The 18,609-nt window shown below is 43.7% G+C and overlaps 22 non-coding genes across 22 annotated transcripts; all 22 read right to left on the minus strand.

Annotated features, from left to right (window-relative positions):
• Positions 1 to 926: 926 nt before the first annotated feature.
• Positions 927 to 1,009, minus strand: TRNAL-UAG (transfer RNA leucine (anticodon UAG)). Its single transcript has one exon. It is a non-coding gene; the product is annotated as a tRNA-Leu (tRNA).
• Positions 1,010 to 2,033: 1,024 nt separating this feature from the next.
• Positions 2,034 to 2,116, minus strand: TRNAL-AAG (transfer RNA leucine (anticodon AAG)). Its single transcript has one exon. It is a non-coding gene; the product is annotated as a tRNA-Leu (tRNA).
• A 906-nt stretch (positions 2,117 to 3,022) lies between these two features.
• On the minus strand, positions 3,023 to 3,105 carry TRNAL-UAG (transfer RNA leucine (anticodon UAG)). The gene has a single exon. It is a non-coding gene; the product is annotated as a tRNA-Leu (tRNA).
• Positions 3,106 to 4,129: 1,024 nt separating this feature from the next.
• On the minus strand, positions 4,130 to 4,212 carry TRNAL-AAG (transfer RNA leucine (anticodon AAG)). Its single transcript has one exon. It is a non-coding gene; the product is annotated as a tRNA-Leu (tRNA).
• Positions 4,213 to 5,118: 906 nt separating this feature from the next.
• TRNAL-UAG (transfer RNA leucine (anticodon UAG)) lies at positions 5,119 to 5,201 on the minus strand. The gene has a single exon. It is a non-coding gene; the product is annotated as a tRNA-Leu (tRNA).
• A 1,024-nt stretch (positions 5,202 to 6,225) lies between these two features.
• TRNAL-AAG (transfer RNA leucine (anticodon AAG)) lies at positions 6,226 to 6,308 on the minus strand. Its single transcript has one exon. It is a non-coding gene; the product is annotated as a tRNA-Leu (tRNA).
• A 632-nt stretch (positions 6,309 to 6,940) lies between these two features.
• Positions 6,941 to 7,023, minus strand: TRNAL-UAG (transfer RNA leucine (anticodon UAG)). Its single transcript has one exon. It is a non-coding gene; the product is annotated as a tRNA-Leu (tRNA).
• Positions 7,024 to 8,047: 1,024 nt separating this feature from the next.
• TRNAL-AAG (transfer RNA leucine (anticodon AAG)) lies at positions 8,048 to 8,130 on the minus strand. The gene has a single exon. It is a non-coding gene; the product is annotated as a tRNA-Leu (tRNA).
• Positions 8,131 to 8,321: 191 nt separating this feature from the next.
• TRNAL-CAG (transfer RNA leucine (anticodon CAG)) lies at positions 8,322 to 8,404 on the minus strand. Its single transcript has one exon. It is a non-coding gene; the product is annotated as a tRNA-Leu (tRNA).
• Positions 8,405 to 9,036: 632 nt separating this feature from the next.
• On the minus strand, positions 9,037 to 9,119 carry TRNAL-UAG (transfer RNA leucine (anticodon UAG)). Its single transcript has one exon. It is a non-coding gene; the product is annotated as a tRNA-Leu (tRNA).
• Positions 9,120 to 10,143: 1,024 nt separating this feature from the next.
• Positions 10,144 to 10,226, minus strand: TRNAL-AAG (transfer RNA leucine (anticodon AAG)). The gene has a single exon. It is a non-coding gene; the product is annotated as a tRNA-Leu (tRNA).
• Positions 10,227 to 10,408: 182 nt separating this feature from the next.
• Positions 10,409 to 10,491, minus strand: TRNAL-CAG (transfer RNA leucine (anticodon CAG)). The gene has a single exon. It is a non-coding gene; the product is annotated as a tRNA-Leu (tRNA).
• A 632-nt stretch (positions 10,492 to 11,123) lies between these two features.
• Positions 11,124 to 11,206, minus strand: TRNAL-UAG (transfer RNA leucine (anticodon UAG)). Its single transcript has one exon. It is a non-coding gene; the product is annotated as a tRNA-Leu (tRNA).
• Positions 11,207 to 12,230: 1,024 nt separating this feature from the next.
• TRNAL-AAG (transfer RNA leucine (anticodon AAG)) lies at positions 12,231 to 12,313 on the minus strand. The gene has a single exon. It is a non-coding gene; the product is annotated as a tRNA-Leu (tRNA).
• Positions 12,314 to 12,495: 182 nt separating this feature from the next.
• On the minus strand, positions 12,496 to 12,578 carry TRNAL-CAG (transfer RNA leucine (anticodon CAG)). The gene has a single exon. It is a non-coding gene; the product is annotated as a tRNA-Leu (tRNA).
• Positions 12,579 to 13,210: 632 nt separating this feature from the next.
• TRNAL-UAG (transfer RNA leucine (anticodon UAG)) lies at positions 13,211 to 13,293 on the minus strand. The gene has a single exon. It is a non-coding gene; the product is annotated as a tRNA-Leu (tRNA).
• A 1,024-nt stretch (positions 13,294 to 14,317) lies between these two features.
• TRNAL-AAG (transfer RNA leucine (anticodon AAG)) lies at positions 14,318 to 14,400 on the minus strand. Its single transcript has one exon. It is a non-coding gene; the product is annotated as a tRNA-Leu (tRNA).
• Positions 14,401 to 15,306: 906 nt separating this feature from the next.
• Positions 15,307 to 15,389, minus strand: TRNAL-UAG (transfer RNA leucine (anticodon UAG)). Its single transcript has one exon. It is a non-coding gene; the product is annotated as a tRNA-Leu (tRNA).
• A 1,024-nt stretch (positions 15,390 to 16,413) lies between these two features.
• TRNAL-AAG (transfer RNA leucine (anticodon AAG)) lies at positions 16,414 to 16,496 on the minus strand. The gene has a single exon. It is a non-coding gene; the product is annotated as a tRNA-Leu (tRNA).
• A 191-nt stretch (positions 16,497 to 16,687) lies between these two features.
• Positions 16,688 to 16,770, minus strand: TRNAL-CAG (transfer RNA leucine (anticodon CAG)). The gene has a single exon. It is a non-coding gene; the product is annotated as a tRNA-Leu (tRNA).
• A 632-nt stretch (positions 16,771 to 17,402) lies between these two features.
• Positions 17,403 to 17,485, minus strand: TRNAL-UAG (transfer RNA leucine (anticodon UAG)). Its single transcript has one exon. It is a non-coding gene; the product is annotated as a tRNA-Leu (tRNA).
• A 1,024-nt stretch (positions 17,486 to 18,509) lies between these two features.
• On the minus strand, positions 18,510 to 18,592 carry TRNAL-AAG (transfer RNA leucine (anticodon AAG)). The gene has a single exon. It is a non-coding gene; the product is annotated as a tRNA-Leu (tRNA).
• Between the last annotated feature and the right edge of the window lie 17 nt (positions 18,593 to 18,609).

Raw genomic sequence — 18,609 nt, forward strand, 5'->3', positions numbered from 1 at the left:
GACCACTCGGCCATCCTGACCACGTTTACTTGATCATCTACAGAGAGGGAAAGATATTGTGAACCAAAAAAAGCAGCCATCTTAGGTCATGAGTGGCTAGAGGAAGAAAAAAACTCACTGCACTTTTCCAAGTAGACAACCATATAAGCCCATGTGAGGGAAATGATCAGATTTTTTCTCTCTCAAGAAAAAAGTAGAGTAAACACACAATTGTCAGAAGTGGGATTTGAACCCACGCCTCCAGAAGAGACTGCGACCTGAACGCAGCGCCTTAGACCACCCGGCCATCATGACTTGCATTTGTGGAACCTTCCACAGGCCAGACAGCCATGCAAGTGGGGTACCGAAAAGGCATGCCCTCAATTTATTTATCCTATTATAAGTACTTCCAACAGATCTTTGAACAATCCATAGAGAGCAGTACCTATGAAGAACTCTTTAGACCTTTAAGGCGTACAAAGAGAAAGTGCTATTAACCAGCCACTTGAAAGGCCCAAAGCTGCTTTGAAATTGAGTCAACAGCCACCTCTTGGCTAGCTAAAGCAAATTCAACAAGGAATTTCAATGTCACAACATAGGGTGGAATACGCAAATCTAAGCAGCCCCTGATCACAGCCCTGAGGAAATTGCCGTAAGTGTGCTGGAGTCCAACTGTCTACCAGATGCTAGGCATTCTTCCATATTTGCATGGCCTGTCTGGCCAGGGCATACAAGAGCATGACTCTTCCAGATGAGCTCTTACATGGGTCCTATGCTCATATAGTAAGGACTGCACTTTGTCAGCAAGACTTTATACAACCGAAATATATGAGAAACCCCAGCTCTCTTGACTAGATGAGGACGGAATCACATCCCAGGTGAAGACCAACAGATGCAACTTCCATCAGATGTTAACCTGAAAAACGAGATTACATCTCCAAAAGTCATGTCAGAAGTGGGATTCGAACCCACGCCTCCAGAGGAGACTGCGGCCTAAACACAGTGCCTTAGACCACTCGGCCATCCTGACAGTGCAGAGTCTTAAGAAATGTATAAAAGTCACTCAGAAATTTCTGCCTCCATGCAAGCCTGAAATAATTTAAACCTTCAAACACAAGGTGCAACTTTATGCACAGGACAATAAACACAGAAGATCACATGTGAAAGCATTTCATTTCACTGGTGTACAATTTTTATGCTTTTAAAATACCTCATACCTCTCACCAGCTATTTAGGGTCCTGTATCCTACTCACAAAATTACCTTGCCTGCGACCTCTCTCTCTACACAAACAACTACTGCACAGGAAGTAGGAAGGCAGAAGGTGGGGCATATTATGCAAATGTATGCTGTCATTGTGCCTTGCAGATTCATGCAGGATTTCTAGATCCTTGCTGGATACAAGAGAGCAGACCTTGTTTCAGATCAACTGTCCCTAGCAGGGAACGTCTGAGCACATGCAGTCTTTTGCTCTCTAGCCCCTGGCCTGGGACTTACCCTCACTGGCTGAGGCGTGAATTTCTGCATACCAACGTTGCATAGATGGTACGTTTGTGGTCGGTTTGGGATGGGTGGGAGGTCAAAAGCAGGGAAAAGTATGTCGCCTTCACTTCTAGTCTCCTCTTCTAGGCCTACCTGCCGTTCACTCACTCTGTCTTTGTTTCATTCTCTCCTTCCTCAACACCCCTTCTCACTCACTCGCTCTATCACTTGTGCTCTTTCCCCTTGCTCTGCATTTCATAGTGGAAACATCTCTTGAATGGAGCATTAGAAAATGAGGTTACATAAAATTAACAATCTACTTATTGGAAACCAAAAATATCACAAGACTGAATGTAACCCATTTCATTAATAAAAGGGACTTTTTAAGCACCCCCCAAAAAACACATAAAACACCACGAGTGCTAGAAGAATATTATACGAGCTTGAAGACAGAATTGGGCAAATTAATTTGCAGTTGAAACTGAAGTTTGTTACTTATTCAGATATTATATGCACTGCCAATTTTTAGCTGAGATTCTAAAAGAACTCAGAGACAAAATGGACTTAAAGTTTTGTCAGAAGTGGGATTCGAACCCATGCCTCCAGGAGAGACTGCGGCCTTAACGCAGCGCCTTAGACCACTCGGCCATCCTGACCACATTTGCTTGTTTATCTACAGAGAGGGAAAGATATTGTGAACCAAAAAAAGCACACATCTTAGGTCATGAGTGGCTAGAGCAAGAAAAAAACTCACTGCACTTTTCCAAGTAGACAACCATATAAGCCCATGTGAGGGAAATGATCAGATTTTTTCTCTCTCAAGAAAAAAGTAGAGTAAACACACAATTGTCAGAAGTGGGATTTGAACCCACGCCTCCAGAAGAGACTGCGACCTGAACACAGCGCCTTAGACCACCCGGCCATCCTGACTTGCATTTGTGGAACCTTCCACAGGCCAGACAGCCATGCAAGTGGGGTACCGAAAAGGCATGCCCTCAATTTATTTATCCTATTATAAGTACTTCCAACAGATCTTTGAACAATCCATAGAGAGCAGTACCTATGAAGAACTCTTTAGACCTTTAAGGCGTACAAAGAGAAAGTGCTATTAACCAGCCACTTGAAAGGCCCAAAGCTGCTTTGAAATTGAGTCAACAGCCACCTCTTGGCTAGCTAAAGCAAATTCAACAAGGAATTTCAATGTCACAACATAGGGTGGAATACGCAAATCTAAGCAGCCCCTGATCACAGCCCTGAGGAAATTGCCGTAAGTGTGCTGGAGTCCAACTGTCTACCAGATGCTAGGCATTCTTCCATATTTGCATGGCCTGTCTGGCCAGGGCATACAAGAGCATGACTCTTCCAGATGAGCTCTTACATGGGTCCTATGCTCATATAGTAAGGACTGCACTTTGTCAGCAAGACTTTATACAACCGAAATATATGAGAAACCCCAGCTCTCTTGACTAGATGAGGACGGAATCACATCCCAGGTGAAGACCAACAGATGCAACTTCCATCAGATGTTAACCTGAAAAAGGAGATTACATCTCCAAAAGTCATGTCAGAAGTGGGATTCGAACCCACGCCTCCAGAGGAGACTGCGGCCTAAACACAGCGCCTTAGACCACTCGGCCATCCTGACAGTGCAGAGTCTTAAGAAATGTATAAAAGTCACTCAGAAATTTCTGCCTCCATGCAAGCCTGAAATAATTTAAACCTTCAAACACAAGGTGCAACTTTATGCACAGGACAATAAACACAGAAGATCACATGTGAAAGCATTTCATTTCACAGCTGTACCATTTTTATGCTTTTAGAATACCTCATACCTCTCACCAGCTATTTAGGGTCCTGTATCCTACTCACAAAATTACCTTGCCTGCGACCTCTCTCTCTACACAAACAACTACTGCACAGGAAGTAGGAAGGCAGAAGGTGGGGCATATTATGCAAATGTATGCTGTCATTGTGCCTTGCAGATTCATGCAGGATTTCTAGATCCTTGCTGGATACAAGAGAGCAGACCTTGTTTCAGATCAACTGTCCCTAGCAGGGAACGTCTGAGCACATGCAGTCTTTTGCTCTCTAGCCCCTGGCCTGGGACTTACCCTCACTGGCTGAGGCGTGAATTTCTGCATACCAACGTTGCATAGATGGTACGTTTGTGGTCGGTTTGGGATGGGTGGGAGGTCAAAAGCATGGAAAAGTATGTCGCCTTCACTTCTAGTCTCATCTTCTAGGCCTACCTGCCGTTCACTCACTCTGTCTTTGTTTCATTCTCTCCTTCCTCAACACCCCTTCTCACTCACTCGCTCTATCACTTGTGCTCTTTCCCCTTGCTCTGCATTTCATAGTGGAAACATCTCTTGAATGGAGCATTAGAAAATGAGGTTACATAAAATTAACAATCTACTTATTGGAAACCAAAAATATCACAAGACTGAATGTAACCCATTTCATTAATAAAAGGGACTTTTTAAGCACCCCCCAAAAAACACATAAAACACCACGAGTGCTAGAAGAATATTATACGAGCTTGAAGACAGAATTGGGCAAATTAATTTGCAGTTGAAACTGAAGTTTGTTACTTATTCAGATATTATATGCACTGCCAATTTTTAGCTGAGATTCTAAAAGAACTCAGAGACAAAATGGACTTAAAGTTTTGTCAGAAGTGGGATTCGAACCCATGCCTCCAGGAGAGACTGCGGCCTTAACGCAGCGCCTTAGACCACTCGGCCATCCTGACCACATTTGCTTGTTTATCTACAGAGAGGGAAAGATATTGTGAACCAAAAAAAGCACACATCTTAGGTCATGAGTGGCTAGAGCAAGAAAAAAACTCACTGCACTTTTCCAAGTAGACAACCATATAAGCCCATGTGAGGGAAATGATCAGATTTTTTCTCTCTCAAGAAAAAAGTAGAGTAAACACACAATTGTCAGAAGTGGGATTTGAACCCACGCCTCCAGAAGAGACTGCGACCTGAACGCAGCGCCTTAGACCACCCGGCCATCCTGACTTGCATTTGTGGAACCTTCCACAGGCCAGACAGCCATGCAAGTGGGGTACCGAAAAGGCATGCCCTCAATTTATTTATCCTATTATAAGTACTTCCAACAGATCTTTGAACAATCCATAGAGAGCAGTACCTATGAAGAACTCTTTAGACCTTTAAGGCGTACAAAGAGAAAGTGCTATTAACCAGCCACTTGAAAGGCCCAAAGCTGCTTTGAAATTGAGTCAACAGCCACCTCTTGGCTAGCTAAAGCAAATTCAACAAGGAATTTCAATGTCACAACATAGGGTGGAATACGCAAATCTAAGCAGCCCCTGATCACAGCCCCGAGGAAATTGCCGTAAGTGTGCTGGAGTCCAACTGTCTACCAGATGCTAGGCATTCTTCCATATTTGCATGGCCTGTCTGGCCAGGGCATACAAGAGCATGACTCTTCCAGATGAGCTCTTACATGGGTCCTATGCTCATATAGTAAGGACTGCACTTTGTCAGCAAGACTTTATACAACCGAAATATATGAGAAACCCCAGCTCTCTTGACTAGATGAGGACGGAATCACATCCCAGGTGAAGACCAACAGATGCAACTTCCATCAGATGTTAACCTGAAAAAGGAGATTACATCTCCAAAAGTCATGTCAGAAGTGGGATTCGAACCCACGCCTCCAGAGGAGACTGCGGCCTAAACACAGCACCTTAGACCACTCGGCCATCCTGACAGTGCAGAGTCTTAAGAAATGTATAAAAGTCACTCAGAAATTTCTGCCTCCATGCAAGCCTGAAATAATTTAAACCTTCAAACACAAGGTGCAACTTTATGCACAGGACAATAAACACAGAAGATCACATGTGAAAGCATTTCATTTCACAGCTGTACCATTTTTATGCTTTTAGAATACCTCATACCTCTCACCAGCTATTTAGGGTCCTGTATCCTACTCACAAAATTACCTTGCCTGCGACCTCTCTCTCTACACAAACAACTACTGCACAGGAAGTAGGAAGGCAGAAGGTGGGGCATATTATGCAAATGTATGCTGTCATTGTGCCTTGCAGATTCATGCAGGATTTCTAGATCCTTGCTGGATACAAGAGAGCAGACCTTGTTTCAGATCAACTGTCCCTAGCAGGAAACGTCTGAGCACATGCAGTCTTTTGCTCTCTAGCCCCTGGCCTGGGACTTACCCTCACTGGCTGAGGCGTGAATTTCTGCATACCAACGTTGCATAGATGGTACGTTTGTGGTCGGTTTGGGATGGGTGGGAGGTCAAAAGCAGGGAAAAGTATGTCGCCTTCACTTCTAGTCTCCTCTTCTAGGCATACCTGCCGTTCACTCACTCTGTCTTTGTTTCATTCTCTCCTTCCTCAACACCCCTTCTCACTCACTCGCTCTATCACTTGTGCTCTTTCCCCTTGCTCTGCATTTCATAGTGGAAACATCTCTTGAATGGAGCATTAGAAAATGAGGTTACATAAAATTAACAATCTACTTATTGGAAACCAAAAATATCACAAGACTGAATGTAACCCATTTCATTAATAAAAGGAACTTTTTAAGCACCCCCCAAAAAACACATAAAACACCACGAGTGCTAGAAGAATATTATATGAGCTTGAAGACAGAATTGGGCAAATTAATTTGCAGTTGAAACTGAAGTTTGTTACTTATTCAGATATTATATGCACTGCCAATTTTTAGCTGAGATTCTAAAAGAACTCAGAGACAAAATGGACTTAAAGTTTTGTCAGAAGTGGGATTCGAACCCACGCCTCCAGGTGAGACTGCGGCCTTAACGCAGCGCCTTAGACCACTCGGCCATCCTGACTTGCATTTGTGGACCCTTCCACAGGCCAGACAGCCATGCAAGTGGGGTACCGAAAAGGCATGCCCTCAATTTATTTATCCTATTATAAGTACTTCCAACAGATCTTTGAACAATCCATAGAGAGCAGTACCTATGAAGAACTCTTTAGACCTTTAAGGCGTACAAAGAGAAAGTGCTATTAACCAGCCACTTGAAAGGCCCAAAGCTGCTTTGAAATTGAGTCAACAGCCACCTCTTGGCTAGCTAAAGCAAATTCAACAAGGAATTTCAATGTCACAACATAGGGTGGAATACGCAAATCTAAGCAGCCCCTGATCACAGCCCTGAGGAAATTGCCGTAAGTGTGCTGGAGTCCAACTGTCTACCAGATGCTAGGCATTCTTCCATATTTGCATGGCCTGTCTGGCCAGGGCATACAAGAGCATGACTCTTCCAGATGAGCTCTTACATGGGTCCTATGCTCATATAGTAAGGACTGCACTTTGTCAGCAAGACTTTATACAACCGAAATATATGAGAAACCCCAGCTCTCTTGACTAGATGAGGACGGAATCACATCCCAGGTGAAGACCAACAGATGCAACTTCCATCAGATGTTAACCTGAAAAAGGAGATTACATCTCCAAAAGTCATGTCAGAAGTGGGATTCGAACCCACGCCTCCAGAGGAGACTGCGGCCTAAACACAGCGCCTTAGACCACTCGGCCATCCTGACAGTGCAGAGTCTTAAGAAATGTATAAAAGTCACTCAGAAATTTCTGCCTCCATGCAAGCCTGAAATAATTTAAACCTTCAAACACAAGGTGCAACTTTATGCACAGGACAATAAACACAGAAGATCACATGTGAAAGCATTTCATTTCACAGGTGTACAATTTTTATGCTTTTAGAATACCTCATACCTCTCACCAGCTATTTAGGGTCCTGTATCCTACTCACAAAATTACCTTGCCTGCGACCTCTCTCTCTACACAAACAACTACTGCACAGGAAGTAGGAAGGCAGAAGGTGGGGCATATTAAGCAAATGTATGCTGTCATTGTGCCTTGCAGATTCATGCAGGATTTCTAGATCCTTGCTGGATACAAGAGAGCAGACCTTGTTTCAGATCAACTGTCCCTAGCAGGGAACGTCTGAGCACATGCAGTCTTTTGCTCTCTAGCCCCTGGCCTGGGACTTACCCTCACTGGCTGAGGCGTGAATTTCTGCATACCAACGTTGCATAGATGGTACGTTTGTGGTCGGTTTGGGATGGGTGGGAGGTCAAAAGCAGGGAAAAGTATGTCGCCTTCACTTCTAGTCTCCTCTTCTAGGCCTACCTGCCGTTCACTCACTCTGTCTTTGTTTCATTCTCTCCTTCCTCAACACCCCTTCTCACTCACTCGCTCTATCACTTGTGCTCTTTCCCCTTGCTCTGCATTTCATAGTGGAAACATCTCTTGAATGGAGCATTAGAAAATGAGGTTACATAAAATTAACAATCTACTTATTGGAAACCAAAAATATCACAAGACTGAATGTAACCCATTTCATTAATAAAAGGGACTTTTTAAGCACCCCCCAAAAAACACATAAAACACCACGAGTGCTAGAAGAATATTATACGAGCTTGAAGACAGAATTGGGCAAATTAATTTGCAGTTGAAACTGAAGTTTGTTACTTATTCAGATATTATATGCACTGCCAATTTTTAGCTGAGATTCTAAAAGAACTCAGAGACAAAATGGACTTAAAGTTTTGTCAGAAGTGGGATTCGAACCCACACCTCCAGGTGAGACTGCGGCCTTAACGCAGCGCCTTAGACCACTCGGCCATCCTGACCACATTTGCTTGATCATCTACAGAGAGGGAAAGATATTGTGAACCAAAAAAAGCACACAACTTAGGTCATGAGTGGCTAGAGCAAGAAAAAAACTCACTGCACTTTTCCCAGTAGACAACCATATAAGCCCATGTGAGGGAAATGATCTGATTTTTTCTCTCCCAAGAAAAAAGTAGAGTAAACACACAATTGTCAGAAGTGGGATTTGAACCCACGCCTCCAGAAGAGACTGCGACCTGAACGCAGCGCCTTAGACCACTCGGCCATCCTGACTTGCATTTGTGGACTCTTCCACAGGCCAGACAGCCATGCAAGTGGGGTACCGAAAAGGCATGCCCTCAATTTATTTATCCTATTATAAGTACTTCCAACAGATCTTTGAACAATCCATAGAGAGCAGTACCTATGAAGAACTCTTTAGACCTTTAAGGCGTACAAAGAGAAAGTGCTATTAACCAGCCACTTGAAAGGCCCAAAGCTGCTTTGAAATTGAGTCAACAGCCACCTCTTGGCTAGCTAAAGCAAATTCAACAAGGAATTTCAATGTCACAACATAGGGTGGAATACGCAAATCTAAGCAGCCCCTGATCACAGCCCTGAGGAAATTGCCGTAAGTGTGCTGGAGTCCAACTGTCTACCAGATGCTAGGCATTCTTCCATATTTGCATGGCCTGTCTGGCCAGGGCATACAAGAGCATGACTCTTCCAGATGAGCTCTTACATGGGTCCTATGCTCATATAGTAAGGACTGCACTTTGTCAGCAAGACTTTATACAACCGAAATATATGAGAAACCCCAGCTCTCTTGACTAGATGAGGACGGAATCACATCCCAGGTGAAGACCAACAGATGCAACTTCCATCAGATGTTAACCTGAAAAAGGAGATTACATCTCCAAAAGTCATGTCAGAAGTGGGATTCGAACCCACGCCTCCAGAGGAGACTGCGGCCTAAACACAGCGCCTTAGACCACTCGGCCATCCTGACAGTGCAGAGTCTTAAGAAATGTATAAAAGTCACTCAGAAATTTCTGCCTCCATGCAAGCCTGAAATAATTTAAACCTTCAAACACAAGGTGCAACTTTATGCACAGGACAATAAACACAGAAGATCACATGTGAAAGCATTTCATTTCACAGGTGTACAATTTTTATGCTTTTAGAATGCCTCATACCTCTCACCAGCTATTTAGGGTCCTGTATCCTACTCACAAAATTACCTTGCCTGCGACCTCTCTCTCTACACAAACAACTACTGCACAGGAAGTAGGAAGGCAGAAGGTGGGGCATATTATGCAAATGTATGCTGTCATTGTGCCTTGCAGATTCATGCAGGATTTCTAGATCCTTTCTGGATACAAGAGAGCAGACCTTGTTTCAGATCAACTGTCCCTAGCAGGGAACGTCTGAGCACATGCAGTCTTTTGCTCTCTAGCCCCTGGCCTGGGACTTACCCTCACTGGCTGAGGCGTGAATTTCTGCATACCAACGTTGCATAGATGGTACGTTTGTGGTCGGTTTGGGATGGGTGGGAGGTCAAAAGCAGGGAAAAGTATGTCGCCTTCACTTCTAGTCTCCTCTTCTAGGCCTACCTGCCGTTCACTCACTCTGTCTTTGTTTCATTCTCTCCTTCCTCAACACCCCTTCTCACTCACTCGCTCTATCACTTGTGCTCTTTCCCCTTGCTCTGCATTTCATAGTGGAAACATCTCTTGAATGGAGCATTAGAAAATGAGGTTACATAAAATTAACAATCTACTTATTGGAAACCAAAAATATCACAAGACTGAATGTAACCCATTTCATTAATAAAAGGGACTTTTTAAGCACCCCCCAAAAAACACATAAAACACCACGAGTGCTAGAAGAATATTATACGAGCTTGAAGACAGAATTGGGCAAATTAATTTGCAGTTGAAACTGAAGTTTGTTACTTATTCAGATATTATATGCACTGCCAATTTTTAGCTGAGATTCTAAAAGAACTCAGAGACAAAATGGACTTAAAGTTTTGTCAGAAGTGGGATTCGAACCCACGCCTCCAGGAGAGACTGCGGCCTTAACGCAGCGCCTTAGACCACTCGGCCATCCTGACCACGTTTGCTTGATCATCTACAGAGAGGGAAAGATATTGTGAACCAAAAAAAGCACACATCTTAGGTCATGAGTGGCTAGAGCAAGAAAAAAACTCACTGCACTTTTCCAAGTAGACAACCATATAAGCCCATGTGAGGGAAATGATCAGATCTCAAGAAAAAAGTACAGTAAACACACAATTGTCAGAAGTGGGATTTGAACCCACGCCTCCAGAAGAGACTGCGAGCTGAACGCAGCGCCTTAGACCACTCGGCCATCCTGACTTGCATTTGTGGAACCTTCCACAGGCCAGACAGCCATGCAAGTGGGGTACCGAAAAGGCATGCCCTCAATTTATTTATCCTATTATAAGTACTTCCAACAGATCTTTGAACAATCCATAGAGAGCAGTACCTATGAAGAACTCTTTAGACCTTTAAGGCGTACAAAGAGAAAGTGCTATTAACCAGTCACTTGAAAGGCCCAAAGCTGCTTTGAAATTGAGTCAACAGCCACCTCTTGGCTAGCTAAAGCAAATTCAACAAGGAATTTCAATGTCACAACATAGGGTGGAATACGCAAATCTAAGCAGCCCCTGATCACAGCCCTGAGGAAATTGCCGTAAGTGTGCTGGAGTCCAACTGTCTACCAGATGCTAGGCATTCTTCCATATTTGCATGGCCTGTCTGGCCAGGGCATACAAGAGCATGACTCTTCCAGATGAGCTCTTACATGGGTCCTATGCTCATATAGTAAGGACTGCACTTTGTCAGCAAGACTTTATACAACCGAAATATATGAGAAACCCCAGCTCTCTTGACTAGATGAGGACGGAATCACATCCCAGGTGAAGACCAACAGATGCAACTTCCATCAGATGTTAACCTGAAAAAGGAGATTACATCTCCAAAAGTCATGTCAGAAGTGGGATTCGAACCCACGCCTCCAGAGGAGACTGCGGCCTAAACACAGCGCCTTAGACCACTCGGCCATACTGACAGTGCAGAGTCTTAAGAAATGTATAAAAGTCACTCAGAAATTTCTGCCTCCATGCAAGCCTGAAATAATTTAAACCTTCAAACACAAGGTGCAACTTTATGCACAGGACAATAAACACAGAAGATCACATGTGAAAGCATTTCATTTCACAGGTGTACAATTTGTATGCTTTTAAAATACCTCATACCTCTCACCAGCTATTTAGGGTCCTGTATCCTACTCACAAAATTACCTTGCCTGCGACCTCTCTCTCTACACAAACAACTACTGCACAGGAAGTAGGAAGGCAGAAGGTGGGGCATATTATGCAAATGTATGCTGTCATTGTGCCTTGCAGATTCATGCAGGATTTCTAGATCCTTGCTGGATACAAGAGAGCAGACCTTGTTTCAGATCAACTGTCCCTAGCAGGGAACGTCTGAGCACATGCAGTCTTTTGCTCTCTAGCCCCTGGCCTGGGACTTAACCTCACTGGCTGAGGCGTGAATTTCTGCATACCAACGTTGCATAGATGGTACGTTTGTGGTCGGTTTGGGATGGGTGGGAGGTCAAAAGCAGGGAAAAGTATGTCGCCTTCACTTCTAGTCTCCTCTTCTAGGCCTACCTGCCGTTCACTCACTCTGTCTTTGTTTCATTCTCTCCTTCCTCAACACCCCTTCTCACTCACTCGCTCTATCACTTGTGCTCTTTCCCCTTGCTCTGCATTTCATAGTGGAAACATCTCTTGAATGGAGCATTAGAAAATGAGGTTACATAAAATTAACAATCTACTTATTGGAAACCAAAAATATCACAAGACTGAATGTAACCCATTTCATTAATAAAAGGGACTTTTTAAGCACCCCCCAAAAAACACATAAAACACCACGAGTGCTAGAAGAATATTATACGAGCTTGAAGACAGAATTGGGCAAATTAATTTGCAGTTGAAACTGAAGTTTGTTACTTATTCAGATATTATATGCACTGCCAATTTTTAGCTGAGATTCTAAAAGAACTCAGAGACAAAATGGACTTAAAGTTTTGTCAGAAGTGGGATTCGAACCCACGCCTCCAGGAGAGACTGCGGCCTTAACGCAGCGCCTTAGACCACTCGGCCATCCTGACCACGTTTGCTTGATCATCTACAGAGAGGGAAAGATATTGTGAACCAAAAAAAGCACACATCTTAGGTCATGAGTGGCTAGAGCAAGAAAAAAACTCACTGCACTTTTCCAAGTAGACAACCATATAAGCCCATGTGAGGGAAATGATCAGATCTCAAGAAAAAAGTACAGTAAACACACAATTGTCAGAAGTGGGATTTGAACCCACGCCTCCAGAAGAGACTGCGAGCTGAACGCAGCGCCTTAGACCACTCGGCCATCCTGACTTGCATTTGTGGAACCTTCCACAGGCCAGACAGCCATGCAAGTGGGGTACCGAAAAGGCATGCCCTCAATTTATTTATCCTATTATAAGTACTTCCAACAGATCTTTGAACAATCCATAGAGAGCAGTACCTATGAAGAACTCTTTAGACCTTTAAGGCGTACAAAGAGAAAGTGCTATTAACCAGTCACTTGAAAGGCCCAAAGCTGCTTTGAAATTGAGTCAACAGCCACCTCTTGGCTAGCTAAAGCAAATTCAACAAGGAATTTCAATGTCACAACATAGGGTGGAATACGCAAATCTAAGCAGCCCCTGATCACAGCCCTGAGGAAATTGCCGTAAGTGTGCTGGAGTCCAACTGTCTACCAGATGCTAGGCATTCTTCCATATTTGCATGGCCTGTCTGGCCAGGGCATACAAGAGCATGACTCTTCCAGATGAGCTCTTACATGGGTCCTATGCTCATATAGTAAGGACTGCACTTTGTCAGCAAGACTTTATACAACCGAAATATATGAGAAACCCCAGCTCTCTTGACTAGATGAGGACGGAATCACATCCCAGGTGAAGACCAACAGATGCAACTTCCATCAGATGTTAACCTGAAAAAGGAGATTACATCTCCAAAAGTCATGTCAGAAGTGGGATTCGAACCCACGCCTCCAGAGGAGACTGCGGCCTAAACACAGCGCCTTAGACCACTCGGCCATACTGACAGTGCAGAGTCTTAAGAAATGTATAAAAGTCACTCAGAAATTTCTGCCTCCATGCAAGCCTGAAATAATTTAAACCTTCAAACACAAGGTGCAACTTTATGCACAGGACAATAAACACAGAAGATCACATGTGAAAGCATTTCATTTCACAGGTGTACAATTTGTATGCTTTTAAAATACCTCATACCTCTCACCAGCTATTTAGGGTCCTGTATCCTACTCACAAAATTACCTTGCCTGCGACCTCTCTCTCTACACAAACAACTACTGCACAGGAAGTAGGAAGGCAGAAGGTGGGGCATATTATGCAAATGTATGCTGTCATTGTGCCTTGCAGATTCATGCAGGATTTCTAGATCCTTGCTGGATACAAGAGAGCAGACCTTGTTTCAGATCAACTGTCCCTAGCAGGGAACGTCTGAGCACATGCAGTCTTTTGCTCTCTAGCCCCTGGCCTGGGACTTAACCTCACTGGCTGAGGCGTGAATTTCTGCATACCAACGTTGCATAGATGGTACGTTTGTGGTCGGTTTGGGATGGGTGGGAGGTCAAAAGCAGGGAAAAGTATGTCGCCTTCACTTCTAGTCTCCTCTTCTAGGCCTACCTGCCGTTCACTCACTCTGTCTTTGTTTCATTCTCTCCTTCCTCAACACCCCTTCTCACTCACTCGCTCTATCACTTGTGCTCTTTCCCCTTGCTCTGCATTTCATAGTGGAAACATCTCTTGAATGGAGCATTAGAAAATGAGGTTACATAAAATTAACAATCTACTTATTGGAAACCAAAAATATCACAAGACTGAATGTAACCCATTTCATTAATAAAAGGGACTTTTTAAGCACCCCCCAAAAAACACATAAAACACCACGAGTGCTAGAAGAATATTATACGAGCTTGAAGACAGAATTGGGCAAATTAATTTGCAGTTGAAACTGAAGTTTGTTACTTATTCAGATATTATATGCACTGCCAATTTTTAGCTGAGATTCTAAAAGAACTCAGAGACAAAATGGACTTAAAGTTTTGTCAGAAGTGGGATTCGAACCCACGCCTCCAGGAGAGACTGCGGCCTTAACGCAGCGCCTTAGACCACTCGGCCATCCTGACCACATGTGCTTGATCATCTACAGAGAGAGAAAGATATTGTGAACCAAAAAAAGCACACATCTTAGGTCATGAGTGGCTAGAGCAAGAAAAAAACTCACTGCACTTTTCCAAGTAGACAACCATATAAGCCCATGTGAGGGAAATGATCAGATTTTTTCTCTCTCAAGAAAAAAGTAGAGTAAACACACAATTGTCAGAAGTGGGATTTGAACCCACGCCTCCAGAAGAGACTGCGACCTGAACGCAGCGCCTTAGACCACTCGGCCATCCTGAATTGCATTTGTGGAACCTTCTACAGGCCAGACAGCCATGCAAGTGGGGTACCGAAAAGGCATGCCCTCAATTTATTTATCCTAATATAAGTACTTCCAACAGATCTTTGAACAATCCATAGAGAGCAGTACCTATGAAGAACTCTTTAGACCTTTAAGGCGTACAAAGAGAAAGTGCTATTAACCAGCCACTTGAAAGGCCCAAAGCTGCTTTGAAATTGAGTCAACAGCCACCTCTTGGCTAGCTAAAGCAAATTCAACAAGGAATTTCAATGTCACAACATAGGGTGGAATACGCAAATCTAAGCAGCCCCTGATCACAGCCCTGAGGAAATTGCCGTAAGTGTGCTGGAGTCCAACTGTCTACCAGATGCTAGGCATTCTTCCATATTTGCATGGCCTGTCTGGCCAGGGCATACAAGAGCATGACTCTTCCAGATGAGCTCTTACATGGGTCCTATGCTCATATAGTAAGGACTGCACTTTGTCAGCAAGACTTTATACAACCGAAATATATGAGAAACCCCAGCTCTCTTGACTAGATGAGGACGGAATCACATCCCAGGTGAAGACCAACAGATGCAACTTCCATCAGATGTTAACCTGAAAAAGGAGATTACATCTCCAAAAGTCATGTCAGAAGTGGGATTCGAACCCACGCCTCCAGAGGAGACTGCGGCCTAAACACAGCGCCTTAGACCACTCGGCCATCCTGACAGTGCAGAGTCTTAAGAAATGTATAAAAGTCACTCAGAAATTTCTGCCTCCATGCAAGCCTGAAATAATTTAAACCTTCAAACACAAGGTGCAACTTTATGCACAGGACAATAAACACAGAAGATCACATGTGAAAGCATTTCATTTCACAGGTGTACAATTTTTATGCTTTTAGAATACCTCATACCTCTCACCATCTATTTAGGGTCCTGTATCCTACTCACAAAATTACCTTGCCTGCGACCTCTCTCTCTACACAAACAACTACTGCACAGGAAGTAGGAAGGCAGAAGGTGGGGCATATTATGCAAATGTATGCTGTCATTGTGCCTTGCAGATTCATGCAGGATTTCTAGATCCTTGCTGGATACAAGAGAGCAGACCTTGTTTCAGATCAACTGTCCCTAGCAGGGAACGTCTGAGCACATGCAGTCTTTTGCTCTCTAGCCCCAGGCCTGGGACTTACCCTCACTGGCTGAGGCGTGAATTTCTGCATACCAACGTTGCATAGATGGTACGTTTGTGGTCGGTTTGGGATGGGTGGGAGGTCAAAAGCAGGGAAAAGTATGTCGCCTTCACTTCTAGTCTCCTCTTCTAGGCCTACCTGCCGTTCACTCACTCTGTCTTTGTTTCATTCTCTCCTTCCTCAACACCCCTTCTCAATTACTCGCTCTATCACTTGTGCTCTTTCCCCTTGCTCTGCATTTCATAGTGGAAACATCTCTTGAATGGAGCATTAGAAAATGAGGTTACATAAAATTAACAATCTACTTATTGGAAACCAAAAATATCACAAGACTGAATGTAACCCATTTCATTAATAAAAGGGACTTTTTAAGCACCCCCCAAAAAACACATAAAACACGACGAGTGCTAGAAGAATATTATACGAGCTTGAAGACAGAATTGGGCAAATTAATTTGCATTTGAAACTGAAGTTTGTTACTTATTCAGATATTATATGCACTGCCAATTTTTAGCTGAGATTCTAAAAGAACTCAGAGACAAAATGGACTTAAAGTTTTGTCAGAAGTGGGATTCGAACCCACGCCTCCAGGAGAGACTGCGGCCTTAACGCAGCGCCTTAGACCACTCGGCCATCCTGACCACATTTGCTTGATCATCTACAGAGAGGGAAAGATATTGTGAACCAAAAAAAGCACACAACTTAGGTCATGAGTGGCTAGAGCAAGAAAAAAACTCACTGCACTTTTCCAAGTAGACAACCATATAAGCCCATGTGAGGGAAATGATCTGATTTTTTCTCTCCCAAGAAAAAAGTAGAGTAAACACACAATTGTCAGAAGTGGGATTTGAACCCACGCCTCCAGAAGAGACTGCGACCTGAACGCAGCGCCTTAGACCACTCGGCCATCCTGACTTGCATTTGTGGAACCTTCCACAGGCCAGACAGCCATGCAAGTGGGGTACCGAAAAGGCATGCCCTCAATTTATTTATCCTATTATAAGTACTTCCAACAGATCTTTGAACAATCCATAGAGAGCAGTACCTATGAAGAACTCTTTAGACCTTTAAGGCGTACAAAGAGAAAGTGCTATTAACCAGCCACTTGAAAGGCCCAAAGCTGCTTTGAAATTGAGTCAACAGCCACCTCTTGGCTAGATAAAGCAAATTCAACAAGGAATTTCAATGTCACAACATAGGGTGGAATACGCAAATCTAAGCAGCCCCTGATCACAGCCCTGAGGAAATTGCCGTAAGTGTGCTGGAGTCCAACTGTCTACCAGATGCTAGGCATTCTTCCATATTTGCATGGCCTGTCTGGCCAGGGCATACAAGAGCATGACTCTTCCAGATGAGCTATTACATGGGTCCTATGCTCATATAGTAAGGACTGCACTTTGTCAGCAAGACTTTATACAACCGAAATATATGAGAAACCCCAGCTCTCTTGACTAGATGAGGACGGAATCACATCCCAGGTGAAGACCAACAGATGCAACTTCCATCAGATGTTAACCTGAAAAAGGAGATTACATCTCCAAAAGTCATGTCAGAAGTGGGATTCGAACCCACGCCTCCAGAGGAGACTGCAGCCTAAACACAGCGCCTTAGACCACTCGGCCATCCTGACAGTGCAGAGTCTTAAGAAATGTATAAAAGTCACTCAGAAATTTCTGCCTCCATGCAAGCCTGAAATAATTTAAACCTTCAAACACAAGGTGCAACTTTATGCACAGGACAATAAACACAGAAGATCACATGTGAAAGCATTTCATTTCACAGGTGTACAATTTTTATGCTTTTAAAATACCTCATACCTCTCACCAGCTATTTAGGGTCCTGTATCCTACTCACAAAATTACCTTGCCTGCGACCTCTCTCTCTACACAAACAACTACTGCACAGGAAGTAGGAAGGCAGAAGGTGGGGCATATTATGCAAATGTATGCTGTCATTGTGCCTTGCAGATTCATGCAGGATTTCTAGATCCTTGCTGGATACAAGAGAGCAGACCTTGTTTCAGATCAACTGTCCCTAGCAGGGAACGTCTGAGCACATGCAGTCTTTTGCTCTCTAGCCCCTGGCCTGGGACTTACCCTCACTGGCTGAGGCGTGAATTTCTGCATACCAACGTTGCATAGATGGTACGTTTGTGGTCGGTTTGGGATGGGTGGGAGGTCAAAAGCAGGGAAAAGTATGTCGCCTTCACTTCTAGTCTCCTCTTCTAGGCCTACCTGCCGTTCACTCACTCTGTCTTTGTTTCATTCTCTCCTTCCTCAACACCCCTTCTCACTCACTCGCTCTATCACTTGTGCTCTTTCCCCTTGCTCTGCATTTCATAGTGGAAACATCTCTTGAATGGAGCATTAGAAAATGAGGTTACATAAAATTAACAATCTACTTATTGGAAACCAAAAATATCACAAGACTGAATTTAACCCATTTCATTAATAAAAGGGACTTTTTAAGCACCCCCCAAAAAACACATAAAACACCACGAGTGCTAGAAGAATATTATACGAGCTTGAAGACAGAATTGGGCAAATTAATTTGCAGTTGAAACTGAAGTTTGTTACTTATTCAGATATTATATGCACTGCCAATTTTTAGCTGAGATTCTAAAAGAACTCAGAGACAAAATGGACTTAAAGTTTCGTCAGAAGTGGGATTCGAACCCACGCCTCCAGGAGAGACTGCGGCCTTAACGCAGCGCCTTAGACCACTCGGCCATCCTGACCACATTTGCTTGATCAT

Source organism: Lissotriton vulgaris, chromosome 8, assembly GCF_964263255.1.
Source record: "Lissotriton vulgaris chromosome 8, aLisVul1.2, whole genome shotgun sequence".
Classification (NCBI taxonomy): Eukaryota; Metazoa; Chordata; class Amphibia; order Caudata; family Salamandridae; genus Lissotriton; species Lissotriton vulgaris.